This window comes from Jaculus jaculus, chromosome 23 (genome assembly GCF_020740685.1).
Source record: "Jaculus jaculus isolate mJacJac1 chromosome 23, mJacJac1.mat.Y.cur, whole genome shotgun sequence".
NCBI classification, from domain to species: domain Eukaryota; kingdom Metazoa; phylum Chordata; class Mammalia; order Rodentia; family Dipodidae; genus Jaculus; species Jaculus jaculus.
This window is the reverse complement of record NC_059124.1, coordinates 9507440-9515844: the sequence shown is the minus strand read 5'-3', so window position 1 is coordinate 9515844 and position 8405 is coordinate 9507440. Positions and strand designations below refer to the sequence as shown.

The window sequence follows — 8405 nt, the reverse complement described above, 5'->3', positions numbered from 1 at the left end:
CTTCCGCCGGCGCCTGGGCAGAAGCCACTTCCGCCTGCGCTCGTCGCAACTTCCGCCCGGACTACCGCGGAGCGCCAACGGCGCCGGAAGTGCCCTGGCCGCTCCCGGAAGTGACTAGGCCTGGGCCGCCCCCCCCCCCACACACACACACACTCCGCTCCCGTCCCTCCTCCCTTGTCGTTTCCGGCGCTCCCGCCTTCCCTCCGTAGCGACTCCTCAGCGAGCCCGTGGGGGGGCGGGTGGGCGGGAGGGAGGGCGGCCGGGGCGGGGGGTGGCGTGGAGGCCTCGGGATTCCCGCGAGCACCACTTCCGGGTGAGTGTCGGCCGCCCGCGGCGTGTCGCGCGCGTCCCGTGCGTGTGCGGTGTGTGGCGCCCGCGCGCTCCGCTCCTCGCCCCGCGCCGTCCCTCCCGCTCGGCTCGGGCGCCGCCGCCGCCGGGTGAGCCCCGCGCCCCTCCCCCGCCGCCGGCCCCTCTTCCGGGCGGGCGGCGGGGGGCGCCGCGAGGGGGGTCCGCGGAGCGGCTCCGCGAGCCCGTCCCGGAACCGGAAGTGGCTGTGGAGGAGCGGGCGGCGGGGGGTGGGGGGGCGCGGGGGGCGGGAGCCTGTCTGCTGGGTGGCAGAGTTCAGCTCCCTGGAGGGGCGCCGGAGGGACGGCCCGCGGGAGGGTGCTCGAGGAGGGAGTGCTGGTTGACACCTGGAGGAAGGAGCCCCCCCCGCCGGGGGCTGTGTCAGGGGAGCCGAGGTTTTGGGGGGACAGCTGGGGTGGCTGGTAGGCAGACCCCTGAAGGCTGGAGGAGGTACTTCTTGGCACCAGGCCTTGGGTAGGCTGGGGGCGAAGTTCTCGCAGAAGTGGTGGTGGGGGGGAGGCCAGAGGAAGTGACTGGGCCTGAACTTGGCGCTGGGCCTGACCCGAGGGCTTGTGGCATCCCCCCTGCCCTCAGCTTGGCGGGCCCAAGCCCCTTCCAAGAGTAGGGGCCCTCCTCCTCGTCCATCTCGTGGGCCCTCCCATCCCCGGTTACCTGTAGCGCCCAGGCACGGAGAAAAGTCAGTCTCTGAGCCCAGGAGGAGTGGAGCCCAAGCACGGGCCATATAGAGTTCATCCCCTAGTTCCTGGGAACTAGTTTTATTTCCCTCCTGTCCACGCATGGGGTGGCACCAAACTCCGCCACTCTGCCCTTATGTCTCCCAGTTATTGGTTAGGGATCTGGGATCTGCCTACCTTCTAGACTGCTGCTTGACAGTCAGAAAATTCCTAAGGTTCTTCACAGTTCCCTGGTGGCTGCACCCTTACTGGCTCCTGTAACCTAGACAATTTGTTCACAGAAAGTTCAGGAGCCCTGGAAAGGAGGAGGAGTAAGACAGCAGGAGGAAGAGAGAGAGAGGGTAAGACAATTTTGGGTCAGTGGTTTTTCTGGTTTGGAAGGGAGGTGGGATATTAGTTGGTTGGTTGGTTGGTTGTTTCCTTCTTGACAAGTATTCTTTTTTATCTGACAATTATTCAAGTAATAACAATGGTAATATGGGTGTTTGTTATGGGAGAAAAATAAGCCTTTTCCTATGTTTTTCTTGAAGGGTACTCAGTTTTTTTTGTGTGTGTAAAAAGTTAGTGTACCTCTGTCACCTTCCATCACCTCATCAGAATTGAAATGCGAAGTGCTCAAGTAAAACCACTGAACAGGGTTGAATTGGTTCAGCGGAGAAATTTACTGTGCTGTGAGGACACAATCGCCCCAATTATAAATACAGTCCTTATGGCCTAACTTATGGAGTTATTTTCCTATGTTGGAAACAGAGCTGAGTTTAGAGTGGGTGTGGTGAGCATGCCTTTAATCCCAGACTTTGGGAGGCTGGGATAGGAGGATCACTGTGAGTTTGAGGTCAGTCTGAGACTACAGAGTTCCAGGTCAGCCTGGGCTAGAGTGAGACCCTAACTTCAAAAAAAGGGCGGTGAGAGAATCTGTGACATGGAGTTATTTGAATTTGATGTAACACAAAGTTTTTCAGGGGTGGAGGGACTGTTTCTTGCCTGATATGAAGTAAAGCAGATAAAATTGTATGGACTAGACCACTCCAGAAATAAGTTCTGGGAAAACTCAAATGTGAGGTCTGATGGTGATAAGAGACTTTCTTTTTTGTTTTTGAGATTCATGTTATGTAGCTTTGTCTGGCCCAGAATTCATTATATACACGGCTGTCTTAAACTGGAGATGGTCTTTCTGCTTCTGCTTCCTAAACGCTGGGATTACAGGTATGCCTCACCAGGTGTAGCAATAGTGAGAATTTAGGTAAACTGACAATGTAATGTATGAACCTAAAAGACATGAAGCTCAGAGCTTATAACCCTACAAGTCCACATCTTTTATCTCCTCAACCTCAGCCTCCAGAGTATTGACTTTTTTGTTTGTTTGTTTTTGTTTTTCGAGGTAGGGTCTCTCTCTAGCCCAGGCTGACCTGGAATTCACTATATAGTCTCAGGGTAGCCTTGAACTCACAGCGATCCTCTTACCTCTGCCTCCTGAGTGCTGGGATTAAAGGCGTGTGCCACCATGCTGGGCTCTGGGATTTATTTTTTCTTCTTGCTCTTGTGTGTTTACATTGTGTGGTCTGTTCGGGTGCATAGGCACATTTGTGCAGGGGGTCTTCCTGGGTTGCTGTCTGCGTTGAGACAAGCTTTCTGAATCCACAGCTCACCAATTTTGTGTATAAGCTAACCTGCCAGCCCCGGGGAACATCCTGCTTTCACTGAACTTCCCAGCAGTGAGATTGTAGACATGCACTACTACACCGTCATGCCTAGAGACAAGTAGATGCCTTTTAAAAATAACTCGGTGCATGTGAGTGCACACGTGTGGAGGACGCCCGCCTCACTTGAGGCAAGGTTTCCTGCTCTGGATTCTTGCTTTGCTGCGTTTGCAACGAGCTTCAGGGAAATTCTCTTGTCTGTCTCCCATCTTGATGGTGGCGTCTGTGTGCTGGGATGACAGAAGCCCGCCACTGCTTCCTGGGGTTTATATGGGGGTCTAGGACTCAAACTCTGGTACTCCATCCAGCTCAGCAAGCGCTTTTTCCACTGAGCATCTTCCTAGCCCACGAGATAACGTTTAAGAAGTTGAGTCAGGAGAGTCTTGTTCAAGGCCAGCTACATAGTAAAATTCTGTCTCAGAAGAGAAAAAAGAACTACCACAAACCAATTCCAGGCTGTTGAATATGAAGTTTATTCTCAGTAGATTTTGGGGATTTTTTTTTCCTGGTAGGGTCTAGTCTAGTCTTGCCTGATCCTGGAACTCAACTCTCTCTGTCCAAGGCTGGCCTTGAATTCATGGGTGCTGGGATTAAAAACATGAGCCACCATGCCCCGCCATCCTAGTAGGTTTTAGAGTTGAGTTAATGTTAAATATTGCATACATATTTCTCCTTCAGACTTCTATCTGCTGTGTGTGTGTGTGTGAATGCTGCAGATCAAACCCACACAATTGTACATGCTAAATGTATATCCTTTTTTTCCCTCATTTTTCTTTTTTAAATATTTTATTTTTATTTATTTATTTATTTGACAGAGAGACAGAGAGAGAATGGGTTCACCAGGGCCTCCAGCCATTGCAGACGAACTCCAGACGCATGCACCCATGTGCATCTGGCTAACGTGGGTCCTGGTGACTCGAACCTGGGTCCTTTGCCTTAGCAGGCAAATGCTTTAACTGCTAAGCCATCCCTCCACCCCTTTTTCTCATTTTTCGAAGTAGAGTCTCGCTCTAGCCCAGGCCGACCTGGAACTCACCATGCGGTTTCAGGATGACCTCGGACTCCCCGTGCTGCTCTATCTCTGCCACCCAAGCACTGGGGTTAAAGGCATGTGCCACCATGCCAGGCTGCCAAGTACATAGTCTGTGCTTCTGCTTTCTCAGACTTCCCAGATTCATCAGTTAGAAATAGGTAGAACAAGGAGAGTCCCAATGCTGCCCCCCGGGGTTTTAGTGATCTGTTGGTGCCAAGATAGAAGTTAGTGGTCCGCATTGCCAGTTGTGTGGTAGTAGGCCTTTTTTTCCCCCCCTTGGTAGGGGGATTCGAAGTAGGATCTAACTCTGGCTGACCAGGAATTCACTATGTAGTCTTAGGGTGGACTCCAACTCATAGCATTCCTCCTACCTCTGTCTCCTGGTGCTAGAATCAAAAGTGTGTGCCATCATGCCGTAAAACATTCTTCTTTCTTAGCACATTTTTGTTGCCACTGTTTTTTGTTTGTTTGTCTTTGGTTTTTCAAGGTAGGGTCTCACTTTAGCCCAGGCTGACCTGGATGGAACTCACGATGTAGTCTCAGGGTAGCCTCGAACTCATGGCAATCCTCCTACCTCTGCCTCCCAAGTGCTGGGATTAAAGGCACATTCCACCATGCCCAGCTTCAGTACATTTAAAAAAAATATTTATTGAACTGGAGAGATGGCTTAGTAGTTAAAGCATTTGCCTGCAAAGCCAAAGGACCCAGGTTAGATTTCCCAGGATCCACATAAGCCAGATGCACAAGGGGGTGCATGCATCTGCAGTTCGTTTGCAGTGGCTGGAGTCCATGGCATACCCATTCTCTGTATCTGCCTCTTTCTGCTTCTTTCTTTCCCTCTCAACTTAATAAATAAAAAAAAAATTATTTATTTTTTTGAAAGCAGGGGCAGAGAATGGGAGCTTCAGGGCCTCCAGCTGCTGCAGACAAACTTCAGATGCGTGTGCAATTTTGTGCATCTGCCTGTATGTGGTTAGTGCGTAATCAAACCCATGTTGTTAGGCTTTACAGCAAAGTGCCTTAACCACTGAGCCATCTCACCAGCTCTTGTAGTACATTTTTCTTTCTTTCTAAGTCTTGAATTTAGAATCTTTCTGTTCCGGCTTCCTGAGTGCTAGGATTACAGGTATGTACCATCACACTTGGCACTTTTTTTTTAATTTTTGGGGGGGGCTTTTTATTTTAAACATTATTTATTAGAGAGAAAGAAGCTCGGGAGGACAGGGCCTCCATCCATTTCAGACAAACTCCAGATGCATGTGCCACCTTGTGCATCTTGTGCTTATGTATGTCCTAGGCTCTTTGACTTTGCTCGCAAGTACTGTAGCCATTGAGCAATCTCTTCAACCCTTTTTTGTCTTTAAGAAAATTTTTTTTTTTTTTAGGGCTGGAGAGATTGCTTAGTGGTTAAGGCATTTGCTTGCAAAGACAAAGGACCCAGGTATTTCCCCAGGATCCATGTAAGCCTTATGCACAAGGTGGTTTATGCATCTAGAATTCGTTTGCATAGAGCCGGGCGTGGTGGCACACACCTTTAATCCCAGCACTCAGGAGGCAGAGGTAGGAGGATCACCTTGAGTTCAAGGCCACCTTGAGACTACAGAGTGAATTCCAGGTCAGCCTGGGCTAGAGTGAGACCCTACCTCAAAAAAAAAAAAAAAAACACCTTGGGTTTTTGAAAATGTTGATAGCTTTCTGAAAATATAGTTCATTCCTAGAAAGGTTTTAGATTTTAGTTCCTAGATGGGGCCACACCATCATGGTGTGGCTCACTTATATGTTGTACGGTTTTATTCCCTTATAGAAGCCATGCCCCCCCCACTTTTTTTTTGGCTTTTTTCCTTTCTTCCTCCCTCCTTCCCTTTCTTTTTTGAGGTAGGGTTTTACTCTAGTCCAGGCTGACCTGGAATTTACTGTGCAGTCTCAGGGTGGCCTTGAATTTAAGACAGGCCATCTTCCTGCCTCTGCTTCCTGAGTGGTGGGATTAAAGGTGTGCACCACCATACCAGGCTTATTTATTTATTATTTTAAATTTTTTAATGATTTTTTAAAATATTTTATTTTGGGCTAGAGAGATGGCACTTGCCTGTGAAGCCTAAGGCCCTGTGTTCAAGGTTTGATTCCCCAGGACTCATGTAAGCCAGATGCATAAGGTGGCACATGCATATGGAGTTCGTTTGCAGTGGCTGGAGGCCCTGGCGTCCCCATATTCTCTGTCTCTCTCTCTCTCTCTCTGTCACTCTCAAATAAATAAATAAAAATAAAAAATATTTTTTTTGAATTTTTAAATTTTTATTAACATTTTCCAAGATTATAAAATAATATCCCATGGTAATTCCCTCCCTCCCCCCTGACACTTTCCCCTTTGAGATTCCATTCTCCATCATATTACCTCCCCATCCCAATCATTGTACTTACATATTTTATTTTTATTTGTGAGGGAGAGAGGGGGGCCAGATAGAGAGAATGGGCACACCAGGGCCTCCAGCCATTACAAATGAACTCCAGATGCTTGCGTCCCCTTGTGCATCTGGGTTACGTGGGTCTTAGGGAATCGAACCTGGGTCCCTTGGCTTTGCAGGAAAGTGCCTTAGCCACTATACCATCTCTCCAGCCAGATACTTTTATTTTTGAAAGAAAGAGAATGGGTGTGCCAGGACCTTCACCCTGCTGTGAATGAACTCCAGATGTGTGCACCCCCTTGGACTCATGTGCAACATTGCACACTTGTGTCATTGCATTTGGCTATGTGGGACCTGGAGATTTGAACATGAATTCTTAGGCTTCACAGGCAAGCGTCTTAAATGCTAAGCCATCTCTCCAGACCCCTCCATTTTATTTTATCTTAATTTTTTTTTTTTTTTTTTTTTTTGAGGTAGGGTCTCTCTCTAGCTCAGGCTGACCCAGAATTCACTATGTATTCTCAGAGTGGCCTTGAACTCATGCGATCCTCCTACCTCTGCCTCCTGAGTGCTGGGAGCACCACCATGCCCAGATCCCCCCCCTCTTTTTTTGTAAGGTAAGAGTTTCATTGTAGCCCAGGCTGACCTGGAATTTACTATATAGTCTCAGGCTGGCCTTGAACTTCGGGCAGTCTGACTACCTCTGCCTCCTGAGTGCTGGTATTAAAGGTGTGTGTCACCATGCCCTGTCTCTTACTTATTTTTTACACTGGGATTATAGACACGCATGGCCACATCCTGCTGTGTATGTGGGTGCTAGAGAATCTAACTCGGGCAATCTCAGACTCTTATTCTTGCATAGCAAGTGTTTTTTACCTGCTGATCCATCTCCCCAGCCCCTCCTTGTGGGCGGTGCATGTGGAGGCCAGAGAATAACCTTAGTGAATGTTAGTCACCTTAAAAAAGTCCACCCCACCCCACCTTTTTGTTTGAGATAAGATCTCTTGTCACTGAGGATGACCTTGAACTCCAGATCCTCCTTTCTCTCCAAGTGTTGGAATAAGAGGTGTGCATTGCTGAGCCTGGCAGAGTCACTTTCCTTCTGTTCCTGGGTTCAGATTCCTGATCTGCTATTTACAGTCCAGAGTCTGTGTCTCCACTTTATAATCCCAGCATTTAGGCAAAGGTGGGAGAATCAAAGAGTTCAAGGTCCTCCTCAGCCATAGGAGCAAGGTCAGCCTGAATATTTGGACTGTCTCCAAACAAAATCCTACCATCTGTGCTGATGGAACTTTAGGGATTAAATGGTTAAGATTTGTAGGGTACCTGAAATACTCCCTCTTTTGTTTTTCAAGGTAGGGTTTTACTCTAGCCCAGGCTGACCTGGAAATCACTATGTAATCTCAGGGTGACCTTGAACTCCTCCTACCTCTGCCTCCCTAGCGCTGGGATTAAAGGCATGTACCACCACTATCTTAAAAAAAAAAAAAAAAAAAAAAACTTTGTTTTTTTTGAGGACAGGCCAACCTGGAGTTCAGTATGTAGTGTCCGGCTGGCCTCAAACTCATAGGGATCCTTAAACCTCTGCCTCCTGAGTGCTGGGATTAAAAGCATGCACCACCCTACTAGGTTCATTAATTTTTATTTATTTGCAAGGAGAGAGAATGAATGAATGAATATGGGTAGGTACACCAGGACCTATAGCTGCTGCAGTGGGACCGGATGGAGCACCCTTTTGTGTGTCTGGCTTTGCATTAGTGCTGGCTAATTGAACCCAGCAGGAGGCCCTAGCGCATGCGCATATATATTCCCTCTCCTCACCTTTCCCATACTGTCAAAATAGGGCTGGAAATATGGATCGGCAATATTGTTTTGTTTTTTTTTCTTGAGGTAGGGTCTCACTCTGGTCCAGGCCGACCTGGAATTCACTGTGGAGTCTCAGGGTGGCCGCAAACTCACAGCAGTCCCCCTGACTCTGCCTCTTGAGTGCTGTGATTAAAGGCGTGTACCACCACGCCTGGCGGCAGTGTTTTTTTGCTGGCGAAATCTAAGGACCCAGGTTTGATTCCCCGGTACCCAGTTAAAGCCATATGGACAAGCTAAAGGCTCTGGCACACTCATTTTCTCTATCTGCCCCTCTCTCTAGTAAGTAAATAAATATTGTTTAAAAACAAAACAGGTGACTTTTGAGAAACTTTCACCTGAGGCTTCTGTAGAACAAGATGAGTGC

The 8405-nt window shown here is 48.5% G+C and overlaps 1 protein-coding gene across 12 annotated transcripts in view; it reads left to right on the top strand.

Moving 5' to 3' along the window:
* Positions 1-279: 279 nt before the first annotated feature.
* Znf384 (zinc finger protein 384) overlaps positions 280-8405 on the top strand; it is a 32391-nt gene continuing 24265 nt past the window's right edge. For 2 of the 12 annotated variants that reach the window (XM_045139666.1, XM_045139670.1), the window contains exons 1-2: positions 614-819; positions 1322-1381. The gene's annotated coding sequence lies outside the window, so the exon portion shown is untranslated. Of the gene's footprint in view, positions 314-610; positions 820-1321; positions 1382-2141; positions 2247-8405 lie in introns of those variants that run through there. The other 10 variants (XM_045139665.1, XM_045139672.1, XM_045139663.1 and 7 more) reach the window with 10 other exon arrangements.